At 46.8% G+C, this 15,137-nt stretch overlaps 6 non-coding genes and 1 pseudogene across 6 annotated transcripts; all 7 read left to right on the forward strand.

Moving 5' to 3' along the window:
* Positions 1-541: 541 nt before the first annotated feature.
* LOC130301147 (U2 spliceosomal RNA) lies at positions 542-701 on the forward strand (annotated as a pseudogene).
* Positions 702-1,395: 694 nt separating this feature from the next.
* LOC130301142 (U2 spliceosomal RNA) lies at positions 1,396-1,583 on the forward strand. Its single transcript, XR_008851834.1, has one exon. It is a non-coding gene; the product is annotated as a U2 spliceosomal RNA (small nuclear RNA).
* A 2,089-nt stretch (positions 1,584-3,672) lies between these two features.
* On the forward strand, positions 3,673-3,863 carry LOC130301120 (U2 spliceosomal RNA). Its single transcript, XR_008851815.1, has one exon. It is a non-coding gene; the product is annotated as a U2 spliceosomal RNA (small nuclear RNA).
* A 2,072-nt stretch (positions 3,864-5,935) lies between these two features.
* Positions 5,936-6,126, forward strand: LOC130301126 (U2 spliceosomal RNA). The gene has a single exon (XR_008851821.1). It is a non-coding gene; the product is annotated as a U2 spliceosomal RNA (small nuclear RNA).
* Positions 6,127-8,203: 2,077 nt separating this feature from the next.
* Positions 8,204-8,394, forward strand: LOC130301127 (U2 spliceosomal RNA). Its single transcript, XR_008851822.1, has one exon. It is a non-coding gene; the product is annotated as a U2 spliceosomal RNA (small nuclear RNA).
* A 2,077-nt stretch (positions 8,395-10,471) lies between these two features.
* LOC130301121 (U2 spliceosomal RNA) lies at positions 10,472-10,662 on the forward strand. Its single transcript, XR_008851816.1, has one exon. It is a non-coding gene; the product is annotated as a U2 spliceosomal RNA (small nuclear RNA).
* A 2,081-nt stretch (positions 10,663-12,743) lies between these two features.
* Positions 12,744-12,934, forward strand: LOC130301128 (U2 spliceosomal RNA). Its single transcript, XR_008851823.1, has one exon. It is a non-coding gene; the product is annotated as a U2 spliceosomal RNA (small nuclear RNA).
* The last annotated feature ends 2,203 nt before the right edge of the window (positions 12,935-15,137 follow it).

Below are 15,137 nucleotides of genomic sequence, written 5' to 3' on the forward strand. Positions count from 1 at the left end.
TTGTGATGTCACCTAGAACCTTCACAGCAGCGACAGCTTTATGAGGAGCATCAGCACTGCTCTGCCTGAGCAGAACCATCACCGCCATAGGTTGTCAAATAACCCGGGTTTAACCCACACAGGTAAGTCCAATGGGGTGCAGGCATGTCCTCTATGCTTACAGCTTCCCGTGGGTGTTGGTTTGATACCGTTTGGGGACAGCCAAGGAGGCATCTGCAGGCAACAAAGGTAGGTGTGTGCTTGTGTGTGTGTTTCCTATGCAGATCCTAAGCCCAGTGTCACATGCAAGTAGGAGGAGTAAGAAGGGTTCCTGGCAAATCCGGGTTATGGATTGCATTTAAAAAGGCCCCGTGGGAGTGCAATGGGCCCCTGTCTTGCTGCTTAGCAATAATGGTATGGGTTTAGGTTCTGCTGTGTGTACTGGTGGTTGACTGCCCCCCAGCCCAGAGTGTGCATGGAAAATTGTCTGGCAGCCTCCCTGACAGCAAGCAGTGATAGTGCCCATGAAGGGCACCTTGTTGGGCCCGCCCCTTTCACGGTTATCGCTTCTCGGCCTTTTGGCTAAGATCAAGTGTAGTATCTGTTCTTATCAGTTTTCATGCTGGTGGGGATGGGTGCTGCATGGAGGATGCAGGTGTACCAGGGCTTTCCGGGGCTGGTTCTGAGGAATCAGCTCGACGGCTGCCCCGATGTGACCTGTTCCCTCCGGGTCTCGCCATGAGGCTGAGAGGGTCTAGAGCCGAGGTACTTTTGTGCCTCGGGGAGTGGTGACCCCGAGGTGCCGAAACTCACTGGGAGAATAGGCTCACTGAGTTGAAGCACGGGCACCATAATCTCTTCACCTTGTGGCACTCACCTCTTGATTCCCGGCCTTCTGGCTAGGATCAGAGAAATTTTTATAGATCCGGCCGGATGTCCGGGCAGTATATCTGCACACATTCACTTATTTATTTCTTTTTTGTCTCACTGTGTCACTTTTTGCGTGTTGTGTGTTCACAGGATTTGTCAGGATGCGGTAGCCCTTCTGGGTGTCCCTCCTGGCGGTCTAGGGGAGGTGTGTGTGGCCATTAGGTTCCGCACCTCCCTGCAAACACCCCGGGTACTCCTGCTTTGGCAGGGTACCTACCGTAATCGGCTCTGCGGGCAGATACCTTGGCCAACGCCAAGGGGGATGCCGGGAGCATTTGTGGTCCCCTAGTAGCTTCGGCGAAAAGGGACATCGAACCTGGAACCTCGCAGGTACCTTTTGGTCCGGAGGTGAAGGGTAAGGTTTGTTGGGGGGCCTCTCTCCTATTGGAGAAGGGCTTGCGATAGACCGCATCCTTTGTGCACGTTTTTTTTAGTGTAACACGTTTGCACTTTTTCTTGCACTTTGGGTGAATCGAAAGCACGTTCCTCGGCTTTAGATAAAAAAAAAAAAAAAAAAAAAATCTGTTCTTATCAGTTTAATATCTGATACGTCCCCTATCTGGGGACCATATATTAAATGGATTTTTGAGAACGGGGGCCGATTTCGAAGCTTGCTTCCGTCGCCCTATGCATTGACCCGATATGGCAGTATCTTCGGGTACAGTGCACCACCCCCTTACAGGGTTAAAAAGAAAGATTCCTACTTTCATTGCTACCTGCTTGCTGGCTAGCCAGCTAGCCAGCCCTGTGGGCCTTGCTGCTGCTGCAGCCAAAAAACAAAAGGTGGTGCTGCTGCTGCTGCTTCTGCTGCTTCTGCTTCTGCTTGTGTCTGGCCGCTGTTGGAGCGTCCAGGCACAGGACTTCTGCTGCTGCTGACTAAATGGCCTCCTTAATTGGATCATTTGAGTAGCCAGCACACCTGTGCAGGTAGGGCATGACATGATAGGCAGCTGCCTTGATAGCGGGTGGGTGCTGAATGTTCCTAATTGACAAAATAAGATTAATGCTTATGAAGAAATATAAAATCTCATCCCTTCCCCAATATCGCGCCACACCCCTACCCCTTAATTCCCTGGTTGAACTTGATGGACATATGTCTTTTTTCGACCGTACTAACTATGTAACTATGTAACATAACATGGGGGGGGGGGGGTCTCCTGGCTGTTCACACAGGTGTGTCATTGCTGTACATTGACCATGCATTGCTTCTGTGGTATTGCAAAGGCAAAGACAAATGCTTCCAGCCATCCATTGCACTAATGGATTGGTCATCAGCTGGCTGTCTATGTCCCGCATCAATATAGACCAAAGTACAGAGGGTTAGGCTATGCTATTGTGCACCTACCTGATGCATCAGAAGGTGCGAGGCCCTTGCTAAATTCTGTGCACAGACTTTGAGATCTATACTTTAGACTGTATCTAAACCTGCTCCAACATGGACTGACATTCTGGCCTACTTTCAGCCGATGCGACTTGTCTGTCGCTGAACAGTCGCTTTTTATGTATTCAGCACCTATGTATAATGTTGTAAAAATGCTCTAGAAGCTAAAGTCGCAGAAATGTCACACATATTTGGCCTGCAACTTTCTGTGCGACAAATTCAGACAGGAAAAATCAGTATAAATCCTTAGAAAATTATCCCCCAGTGTCTCCATCTGCTGGCGGTATTGAATAAGCATTGCTGCACTGATGGGGTATGCATTAGACGAAAAAAAAGAAGAAAAAGAAGAATAATACGCCCAGAAAAGAGGCGAAAAGGAGAAAACCGTAAAAAAATGTGAAAAAAAAGTAAGAGGAAGAGAAGGGAAAAAAAGGTGGAAATGGGTTTAAAAGTGATTTCGGCGGAGAAATATATATATATATATATATATATATATATATATATATATACGCGCACACACACACATATATATAAACGTATTCTCCGTTGAGATATTGCAGCCGCTGCTGTGTCCAGGCCCAGGAGCCTTAGCACTGTGCTGTGATGTCACTCAATACCACTGACATCACTAGGTGTAAACAACATCTCTCCTTTGCTGTGTATGTGACTATGGAGCTGTTTGGTGATGTTGTCTATTATGGCCTTCATAGAAGCAACAGGAGATTGTTGCATCCATCTAGAACCCTCAGAACTACAGTGCTATGATGTCACTCACTTCCACAGGCCTTGCAGAGTGTAAACAACAACAACCCAGCTTTGTTGTGTATGTAACCATAGGGATTTGTGATGTCACCTAGAACCTTCACAGCAGCGACAGCTTTATGAGGAGCATCAGCACTGCTCTGCCTGAGCAGAACCATCACCGCCATAGGTTGTCAAATAACCCGGGTTTAACCCACACAGGTAAGTCCAATGGGGTGCAGGCATGTCCTCTATGCTTACAGCTTCCCGTGGGTGTTGGTTTGATACCGTTTGGGGACAGCCAAGGAGGCATCTGCAGGCAACAAAGGTAGGTGTGTGCTTGTGTGTGTGTTTCCTATGCAGATCCTAAGCCCAGTGTCACATGCAAGTAGGAGGAGTAAGAAGGGTTCCTGGCAAATCCGGGTTATGGATTGCATTTAAAAAGGCCCCGTGGGAGTGCAATGGGCCCCTGTCTTGCTGCTTAGCAATAATGGTATGGGTTTAGGTTCTGCTGTGTGTACTGGTGGTTGACTGCCCCCCAGCCCAGAGTGTGCATGGAAAATTGTCTGGCAGCCTCCCTGACAGCAAGCAGTGATAGTGCCCATGAAGGGCACCTTGTTGGGCCCGCCCCTTTCACGGTTATCGCTTCTCGGCCTTTTGGCTAAGATCAAGTGTAGTATCTGTTCTTATCAGTTTAATATCTGATACGTCCCCTATCTGGGGACCATATATTAAATGGATTTTTGAGAACGGGGGCCGATTTCGAAGCTTGCTTCCGTCGCCCTATGCATTGACCCGATATGGCAGTATCTTCGGGTACAGTGCACCACCCCCTTACAGGGTTAAAAAGAAAGATTCCTACTTTCATTGCTACCTGCTTGCTGGCTAGCCAGCTAGCCAGCCCTGTGGGCCTTGCTGCTGCTGCAGCCAAAAAACAAAAGGTGGTGCTGCTTCTGCTTCTGCTTGTGTCTGGCCGCTGTTGGAGCGTCCAGGCACAGGACTTCTGCTGCTGCTGACTAAATGGCCTCCTTAATTGGATCATTTGAGTAGCCAGCACACCTGTGCAGGTAGGGCATGACATGATAGGCAGCTGCCTTGATATTGGGTGGGTGCTGAATGTTCCTAATTGACAAAATAAGATTAATGCTTATGAAGAAATATAAAATCTCATCCCTTCCCCAATATCGCGCCACACCCCTACCCCTTAATTCCCTGGTTGAACTTGATGGACATATGTCTTTTTTCGACCGTACTAACTATGTAACTATGTAACATAACATGGGGGGGGGGGGGGGGGGTCTCCTGGCTGTTCACACAGGTGTGTCATTGCTGTACATTGACCATGCATTGCTTCTGTGGTATTGCAAAGGCAAAGACAAATGCTTCCAGCCATCCATTGCACTAATGGATTGGTCATCAGCTGGCTGTCTATGTCCCGCATCAATATAGACCAAAGTACAGAGGGTTAGGCTATGCTATTGTGCACCTACCTGATGCATCAGAAGGTGCGAGGCCCTTGCTAAATTCTGTGCACAGACTTTGAGATCTATACTTTAGACTGTATCTAAACCTGCTCCAACATGGACTGACATTCTGGCCTACTTTCAGCCGATGCGACTTGTCTGTCGCTGAACAGTCGCTTTTTATGTATTCAGCACCTATGTATAATGTTGTAAAAATGCTCTAGAAGCTAAAGTCGCAGAAATGTCACACATATTTGGCCTGCAACTTTCTGTGCGACAAATTCAGACAGGAAAAATCAGTATAAATCCTTAGAAAATTATCCCCCAGTGTCTCCATCTGCTGGCGGTATTGAATAAGCATTGCTGCACTGATGGGGTATGCATTAGACGAAAAAAAAGAAGAAAAAGAAGAATAATACGCCCAGAAAAGAGGCGAAAAGGAGAAAAACGTGAAAAAAAAGTAAGAGGAAGAGAAGGGAAAAAAAGGTGGAAATGGGTTTAAAAGTGATTTCGGCGGAGAAATATATATATATATATATATATATATATATATATATATATATATACGCGCGCACACACACATATATATAAACGTATTCTCCGTTGAGATATTGCAGCCGCTGCTGTGTCCAGGCCCAGGAGCCTTAGCACTGTGCTGTGATGTCACTCAATACCACTGACATCACTAGGTGTAAACAACATCTCTCCTTTGCTGTGTATGTGACTATGGAGCTGTTTGGTGATGTCGTCTATTATGGCCTTCATAGAAGCAACAGGAGATTGTTGCATCCATCTAGAACCCTCAGAACTACAGTGCTATGATGTCACTCACTTCCACAGGCCTTGCAGAGTGTAAACAACAACAACCCAGCTTTGTTGTGTATGTAACCATAGGGATTTGTGATGTCACCTAGAACCTTCACAGCAGCGACAGCTTTATGAGGAGCATCAGCACTGCTCTGCCTGAGCAGAACCATCACCGCCATAGGTTGTCAAATAACCCGGGTTTAACCCACACAGGTAAGTCCAATGGGGTGCAGGCATGTCCTCTATGCTTACAGCTTCCCGTGGGTGTTGGTTTGATACCGTTTGGGGACAGCCAAGGAGGCATCTGCAGGCAACAAAGGTAGGTGTGTGCTTGTGTGTGTGTGTTTCCTATGCAGATCCTAAGCCCAGTGTCACATGCAAGTAGGAGGAGTAAGAAGGGTTCCTGGCAAATCCGGGTTATGGATTGCATTTAAAAAGGCCCCGTGGGAGTGCAATGGGCCCCTGTCTTGCTGCTTAGCAATAATGGTATGGGTTTAGGTTCTGCTGTGTGTACTGGTGGTTGACTGCCCCCCAGCCCAGAGTGTGCATGGAAAATTGTCTGGCAGCCTCCCTGACAGCAAGCAGTGATAGTGCCCATGAAGGGCACCTTGTTGGGCCCGCCCCTTTCACGGTTATCGCTTCTCGGCCTTTTGGCTAAGATCAAGTGTAGTATCTGTTCTTATCAGTTTAATATCTGATACGTCCCCTATCTGGGGACCATATATTAAATGGATTTTTGAGAACGGGGGCCGATTTCGAAGCTTGCTTCCGTCACCCTATGCATTGACCCGATATGGCAGTATCTTCGGGTACAGTGCACCACCCCCTTACAGGGTTAAAAAGAAAGATTCCTACTTTCATTGCTACCTGCTTGCTGGCTAGCCAGCTAGCCAGCCCTGTGGGCCTTGCTGCTGCTGCAGCCAAAAAACATAAGGTGGTGCTGCTGCTGCTTCTGCTGCTTCTGCTTGTGTCTGGCCGCTGTTGGAGCGTCCAGGCACAGGACTTCTGCTGCTGCTGACTAAATGGCCTCCTTAATTGGATCATTTGAGTAGCCAGCACACCTGTGCAGGTAGGGCATGACATGATAGGCAGCTGCCTTGATAGCGGGTGGGTGCTGAATGTTCCTAATTGACAAAATAAGATTAATGCTTATGAAGAAATATAAAATCTCATCCCTTCCCCAATATCGCGCCACACCCCTACCCCTTAATTCCCTGGTTGAACTTGATGGACATATGTCTTTTTTCGACCGTACTAACTATGTAACTATGTAACATAACATGGGGGGGGGGGGGGGGTCTCCTGGCTGTTCACACAGGTGTGTCATTGCTGTACATTGACCATGCATTGCTTCTGTGGTATTGCAAAGGCAAAGACAAATGCTTCCAGCCATCCATTGCACTAATGGATTGGTCATCAGCTGGCTGTCTATGTCCCGCATCAATATAGACCAAAGTACAGAGGGTTAGGCTATGCTATTGTGCACCTACCTGATGCATCAGAAGGTGCGAGGCCCTTGCTAAATTCTGTGCACAGACTTTGAGATCTATACTTTAGACTGTATCTAAACCTGCTCCAACATGGACTGACATTCTGGCCTACTTTCAGCCGATGCGACTTGTCTGTCGCTGAACAGTCGCTTTTTATGTATTCAGCACCTATGTATAATGTTGTAAAAATGCTCTAGAAGCTAAAGTCGCAGAAATGTCACACATATTTGGCCTGCAACTTTCTGTGCGACAAATTCAGACAGGAAAAATCAGTATAAATCCTTAGAAAATTATCCCCCAGTGTCTCCATCTGCTGGCGGTATTGAATAAGCATTGCTGCACTGATGGGGTATGCATTAGACGAAAAAAAAGAAGAAAAAGAATAATAATACGCCCAGAAGAGAGGCGAAAAGGAGAAAAACGTAAAAAAACGTGAAAAAAAGTAAGAGGAAGAGAAGGGAAAAAAAGGTGGAAATGGGTTTAAAAGTGATTTCGGCGGAGAAATATATATATATATATATATATATATATATATATATACGCGCACACACACACATATATATAAACGTATTCTCCGTTGAGATATTGCAGCCGCTGCTGTGTCCAGGCCCAGGAGCCTTAGCACTGTGCTGTGATGTCACTCAATACCACTGACATCACTAGGTGTAAACAACATCTCTCCTTTGCTGTGTATGTGACTATGGAGCTGTTTGGTGATGTTGTCTATTATGGCCTTCATAGAAGCAACAGGAGATTGTTGCATCCATCTAGAACCCTCAGAACTACAGTGCTATGATGTCACTCACTTCCACAGGCCTTGCAGAGTGTAAACAACAACAACCCAGCTTTGTTGTATATGTAACCATAGGGATTTGTGATGTCACCTAGAACCTTCACAGCAGCGACAGCTTTATGAGGAGCATCAGCACTGCTCTGCCTGAGCAGAACCATCACCGCCATAGGTTGTCAAATAACCCGGGTTTAACCCACACAGGTAAGTCCAATGGGGTGCAGGCATGTCCTCTATGCTTACAGCTTCCCGTGGGTGTTGGTTTGATACCGTTTGGGGACAGCCAAGGAGGCATCTGCAGGCAACAAAGGTAGGTGTGTGCTTGTGTGTGTGTTTCCTATGCAGATCCTAAGCCCAGTGTCACATGCAAGTAGGAGGAGTAAGAAGGGTTCCTGGCAAATCCGGGTTATGGATTGCATTTAAAAAGGCCCCGTGGGAGTGCAATGGGCCCCTGTCTTGCTGCTTAGCAATAATGGTATGGTTTAGGTTCTGCTGTGTGTACTGGTGGTTGACTGCCCCCCAGCCCAGAGTGTGCATGGAAAATTGTCTGGCAGCCTCCCTGACAGCAAGCAGTGATAGTGCCCATGAAGGGCACCTTGTTGGGCCCGCCCCTTTCACGGTTATCGCTTCTCGGCCTTTTGGCTAAGATCAAGTGTAGTATCTGTTCTTATCAGTTTAATATCTGATACGTCCCCTATCTGGGGACCATATATTAAATGGATTTTTGAGAACGGGGGCCGATTTCGAAGCTTGCTTCCGTCACCCTATGCATTGACCCGATATGGCAGTATCTTCGGGTACAGTGCACCACCCCCTTACAGGGTTAAAAAGAAAGATTCCTACTTTCATTGCTACCTGCTTGCTGGCTAGCCCTGTGGGCCTTGCTGCTGCTGCAGCCAAAAAACAAAAGGTGGTGCTGCTGCTGCTTCTGCTGCTTCTGCTTCTGCTTGTGTCTGGCCGCTGTTGGAGCGTCCAGGCACAGGACTTCTGCTGCTGCTGACTAAATGGCCTCCTTAATTGGATCATTTGAGTAGCCAGCACACCTGTGCAGGTAGGGCATGACATGATAGGCAGCTGCCTTGATAGCGGGTGGGTGCTGAATGTTCCTAATTGACAAAATAAGATTAATGCTTATGAAGAAATATAAAATCTCATCCCTTCCCCAATATCGCGCCACACCCCTACCCCTTAATTCCCTGGTTGAACTTGATGGACATATGTCTTTTTTCGACCGTACTAACTATGTAACTATGTAACATAACATGGGGGGGGGGGGGGGGTCTCCTGGCTGTTCACACAGGTGTGTCATTGCTGTACATTGACCATGCATTGCTTCTGTGGTATTGCAAAGGCAAAGACAAATGCTTCCAGCCATCCATTGCACTAATGGATTGGTCATCAGCTGGCTGTCTATGTCCCGCATCAATATAGACCAAAGTACAGAGGGTTAGGCTATGCTATTGTGCACCTACCTGATGCATCAGAAGGTGCGAGGCCCTTGCTAAATTCTGTGCACAGACTTTGAGATCTATACTTTAGACTGTATCTAAACCTGCTCCAACATGGACTGACATTCTGGCCTACTTTCAGCCGATGCGACTTGTCTGTCGCTGAACAGTCGCTTTTTATGTATTCAGCACCTATGTATAATGTTGTAAAAATGCTCTAGAAGCTAAAGTCACAGAAATGTCACACATATTTGGCCTGCAACTTTCTGTGCGACAAATTCAGACAGGAAAAATCAGTATAAATCCTTAGAAAATTATCCCCCAGTGTCTCCATCTGCTGGCGGTATTGAATAAGCATTGCTGCACTGATGGGGTATGCATTAGACGAAAAAAAGAAGAAAAAGAATAATAATACGCCCAGAAGAGAGGCGAAAAGGAGAAAAACGTAAAAAAACGTGAAAAAAAGTAAGAGGAAGAGAAGGGAAAAAAAGGTGGAAATGGGTTTAAAAGTGATTTCGGCGGAGAAATATATATATATATATATATATATATATATATATATATATATACGCGCACACACACACATATATATAAACGTATTCTCCGTTGAGATATTGCAGCCGCTGCTGTGTCCAGGCCCAGGAGCCTTAGCACTGTGCTGTGATGTCACTCAATACCACTGACATCACTAGGTGTAAACAACATCTCTCCTTTGCTGTGTATGTGACTATGGAGCTGTTTGGTGATGTCGTCTATTATGGCCTTCATAGAAGCAACAGGAGATTGTTGCATCCATCTAGAACCCTCAGAACTACAGTGCTATGATGTCACTCACTTCCACAGGCCTTGCAGAGTGTAAACAACAACAACCCAGCTTTGTTGTGTATGTAACCATAGGGATTTGTGATGTCACCTAGAACCTTCACAGCAGCGACAGCTTTATGAGGAGCATCAGCACTGCTCTGCCTGAGCAGAACCATCACCGCCATAGGTTGTCAAATAACCCGGGTTTAACCCACACAGGTAAGTCCAATGGGGTGCAGGCATGTCCTCTATGCTTACAGCTTCCCGTGGGTGTTGGTTTGATACCGTTTGGGGACAGCCAAGGAGGCATCTGCAGGCAACAAAGGTAGGTGTGTGCTTGTGTGTGTGTTTCCTATGCAGATCCTAAGCCCAGTGTCACATGCAAGTAGGAGGAGTAAGAAGGGTTCCTGGCAAATCCGGGTTATGGATTGCATTTAAAAAGGCCCCGTGGGAGTGCAATGGGCCCCTGTCTTGCTGCTTAGCAATAATGGTATGGGTTTAGGTTCTGCTGTGTGTACTGGTGGTTGACTGCCCCCCAGCCCAGAGTGTGCATGGAAAATTGTCTGGCAGCCTCCCTGACAGCAAGCAGTGATAGTGCCCATGAAGGGCACCTTGTTGGGCCCGCCCCTTTCACGGTTATCGCTTCTCGGCCTTTTGGCTAAGATCAAGTGTAGTATCTGTTCTTATCAGTTTAATATCTGATACGTCCCCTATCTGGGGACCATATATTAAATGGATTTTTGAGAACGGGGGCCGATTTCGAAGCTTGCTTCCGTCGCCCTATGCATTGACCCGATATGGCAGTATCTTCGGGTACAGTGCACCACCCCCTTACAGGGTTAAAAAGAAAGATTCCTACTTTCATTGCTACCTGCTTGCTGGCTAGCCAGCTAGCCAGCCCTGTGGGCCTTGCTGCTGCTGCAGCCAAAAAACAAAAGGTGGTGCTGCTGCTGCTTCTGCTTCTGCTTGTGTCTGGCCGCTGTTGGAGCGTCCAGGCACAGGACTTCTGCTGCTGCTGACTAAATGGCCTCCTTAATTGGATCATTTGAGTAGCCAGCACACCTGTGCAGGTAGGGCATGACATGATAGGCAGCTGCCTTGATAGCGGGTGGGTGCTGAATGTTCCTAATTGACAAAATAAGATTAATGCTTATGAAGAAATATAAAATCTCATCCCTTCCCCAATATCACGCCACACCCCTACCCCTTAATTCCCTGGTTGAACTTGATGGACATATGTCTTTTTTCGACCGTACTAACTATGTAACTATGTAACATAACATGGGGGGGGGGGGGGGTCTCCTGGCTGTTCACACAGGTGTGTCATTGCTGTACATTGACCATGCATTGCTTCTGTGGTATTGCAAAGGCAAAGACAAATGCTTCCAGCCATCCATTGCACTAATGGATTGGTCATCAGCTGGCTGTCTATGTCCCGCATCAATATAGACCAAAGTACAGAGGGTTAGGCTATGCTATTGTGCACCTACCTGATGCATCAGAAGGTGCGAGGCCCTTGCTAAATTCTGTGCACAGACTTTGAGATCTATACTTTAGACTGTATCTAAACCTGCTCCAACATGGACTGACATTCTGGCCTACTTTCAGCCGATGCGACTTGTCTGTCGCTGAACAGTCGCTTTTTATGTATTCAGCACCTATGTATAATGTTGTAAAAATGCTCTAGAAGCTAAAGTCGCAGAAATGTCACACATATTTGGCCTGCAACTTTCTGTGCGACAAATTCAGACAGGAAAAATCAGTATAAATCCTTAGAAAATTATCCCCCAGTGTCTCCATCTGCTGGCGGTATTGAATAAGCATTGCCTCACTGATGGGGTATGCATTAGACGAAAAAAAAGAAGAAAAAGAAGAATAATACGCCCAGAAAAGAGGCGAAAAGGAGAAAAACGTAAAAAAACGTGAAAAAAAAGTAAGAGGAAGAGAAGGGAAAAAAAGGTGGAAATGGGTTTAAAAGTGATTTCGGCGGAGAAATATATATATATATATATATATATATATATATATATATAAATACGCGCACACACACACATATATATAAACGTATTCTCCATTGAGATATTGCAGCCGCTGCTGTGTCCAGGCCCAGGAGCCTTAGCACTGTGCTGTGATGTCACTCAATACCACTGACATCACTAGGTGTAAACAACATCTCTCCTTTGCTGTGTTTGTGACTATGGAGCTGTTTGGTGATGTCGTCTATTATGGCCTTCATAGAAGCAACAGGAGATTGTTGCATCCATCTAGAACCCTCAGAACTACAGTGCTATGATGTCACTCACTTCCACAGGCCTTGCAGAGTGTAAACAACAACAACCCAGCTTTGTTGTGTATGTAACCATAGGGATTTGTGATGTCACCTAGAACCTTCACAGCAGCGACAGCTTTATGAGGAGCATCAGCACTGCTCTGCCTGAGCAGAACCATCACCGCCATAGGTTGTCAAATAACCCGGGTTTAACCCACACAGGTAAGTCCAATGGGGTGCAGGCATGTCCTCTATGCTTACAGCTTCCCGTGGGTGTTGGTTTGATACCGTTTGGGGACAGCCAAGGAGGCATCTGCAGGCAACAAAGGTAGGTGTGTGCTTGTGTGTGTGTTTCCTATGCAGATCCTAAGCCCAGTGTCACATGCAAGTAGGAGGAGTAAGAAGGGTTCCTGGCAAATCCGGGTTATGGATTGCATTTAAAAAGGCCCCGTGGGAGTGCAATGGGCCCCTGTCTTGCTGCTTAGCAATAATGGTATGGGTTTAGGTTCTGCTGTGTGTACTGGTGGTTGACTGCCCCCCAGCCCAGAGTGTGCATGGAAAATTGTCTGGCAGCCTCCCTGACAGCAAGCAGTGATAGTGCCCATGAAGGGCACCTTGTTGGGCCCGCCCCTTTCACGGTTATCGCTTCTCGGCCTTTTGGCTAAGATCAAGTGTAGTATTTGTTCTTATCAGTTTAATATCTGATACGTCCCCTATCTGGGGACCATATATTAAATGGATTTTTGAGAACGGGGGCCGATTTCGAAGCTTGCTTCCGTCGCCCTATGCATTGACCCGATATGGCAGTATCTTCGGGTACAGTGCACCACCCCCTTACAGGGTTAAAAAGAAAGATTCCTACTTTCATTGCTACCTGCTTGCTGGCTAGCCAGCTAGCCAGCCCTGTGGGCCTTGCTGCTGCTGCAGCCAAAAAACAAAAGGTGGTGCTGCTGCTGCTTCTGCTGCTTCTGCTTCTGCTTGTGTCTGGCCGCTGTTGGAGCGTCCAGGCACAGGACTTCTGCTGCTGCTGACTAAATGGCCTCCTTAATTGGATCATTTGAGTAGCCAGCACACCTGTGCAGGTAGGGCATGACATGATAGGCAGCTGCCTTGATAGCGGGTGGGTGCTGAATGTTCCTAATTGACAAAATAAGATTAATGCTTATGAAGAAATATAAAATCTCATCCCTTCCCCAATATCGCGCCACACCCCTACCCCTTAATTCCCTGGTTGAACTTGATGGACATATGTCTTTTTTCGACCGTACTAACTATGTAACTATGTAACATAACATGGGGGGGGGGGGTCTCCTGGCTGTTCACACAGGTGTGTCATTGCTGTACATTGACCATGCATTGCTTCTGTGGTATTGCAAAGGCAAAGACAAATGCTTCCAGCCATCCATTGCACTAATGGATTGGTCATCAGCTGGCTGTCTATGTCCCGCATCAATATAGACCAAAGTACAGAGGGTTAGGCTATGCTATTGTGCACCTACCTGATGCATCAGAAGGTGCGAGGCCCTTGCTAAATTCTGTGCACAGACTTTGAGATCTATACTTTAGACTGTATCTAAACCTGCTCCAACATGGACTGACATTCTGGCCTACTTTCAGCCGATGCGACTTGTCTGTCGCTGAACAGTCGCTTTTTATGTATTCAGCACCTATGTATAATGTTGTAAAAATGCTCTAGAAGCTAAAGTCGCAGAAATGTCACACATATTTGGCCTGCAACTTTCTGTGCGACAAATTCAGACAGGAAAAATCAGTATAAATCCTTAGAAAATTATCCCCCAGTGTCTCCATCTGCTGGCGGTATTGAATAAGCATTGCTGCACTGATGGGGTATGCATTAGACGAAAAAAAAGAAGAAAAAGAAGAATAATACGCCCAGAAAAGAGGCGAAAAGGAGAAAAACGTAAAAAAACGTGAAAAAAAAGTAAGAGGAAGAGAAGGGAAAAAAAGGTGGAAATGGGTTTAAAAGTGATTTCGGCGGAGAAATATATATATATATATATATATATATATACGCGCACACACACACATATATATAAACGTATTCTCCGTTGAGATATTGCAGCCGCTGCTGTGTCCAGGCCCAGGAGCCTTAGCACTGTGCTGTGATGTCACTCAATACCACTGACATCACTAGGTGTAAACAACATCTCTCCTTTGCTGTGTATGTGACTATGGAGCTGTTTGGTGATGTCGTCTATTATGGCCTTCATAGAAGCAACAGGAGATTGTTGCATCCATCTAGAACCCTCAGAACTACAGTGCTATGATGTCACTCACTTCCACAGGCCTTGCAGAGTGTAAACAACAACAACCCAGCTTTGTTGTGTATGTAACCATAGGGATTTGTGATGTCACCTAGAACCTTCACAGCAGCGACAGCTTTATGAGGAGCATCAGCACTGCTCTGCCTGAGCAGAACCATCACCGCCATAGGTTGTCAAATAACCCGGGTTTAACCCACACAGGTAAGTCCAATGGGGTGCAGGCATGTCCTCTATGCTTACAGCTTCCCGTGGGTGTTGGTTTGATACCGTTTGGGGACAGCCAAGGAGGCATCTGCAGGCAACAAAGGTAGGTGTGTGCTTGTGTGTGTGTTTCCTATGCAGATCCTAAGCCCAGTGTCACATGCAAGTAGGAGGAGTAAGAAGGGTTCCTGGCAAATCCGGGTTATGGATTGCATTTAAAAAGGCCCCGTGGGAGTGCAATGGGCCCCTGTCTTGCTGCTTAGCAATAATGGTATGGGTTTAGGTTCTGCTGTGTGTACTGGTGGTTGACTGCCCCCCAGCCCAGAGTGTGCATGGAAAATTGTCTGGCAGCCTCCCTGACAGCAAGCAGTGATAGTGCCCATGAAGGGCACCTTGTTGGGCCCGCCCCTTTCACGGTTATCGCTTCTCGGCCTTTTGGCTAAGATCTTGTATCTTGTCAAGGGGCTCTGAGTTCGTCGAACCTTCGGCCTTGAGGCATCGGCGGTTTTTTAGCCGTCTTAAGCCTCATGCTGCTATAGGAGGAGGACT

Source organism: Hyla sarda, unplaced genomic scaffold (assembly GCF_029499605.1).
Source record: "Hyla sarda isolate aHylSar1 unplaced genomic scaffold, aHylSar1.hap1 scaffold_1111, whole genome shotgun sequence".
NCBI classification, from domain to species: domain Eukaryota; kingdom Metazoa; phylum Chordata; class Amphibia; order Anura; family Hylidae; genus Hyla; species Hyla sarda.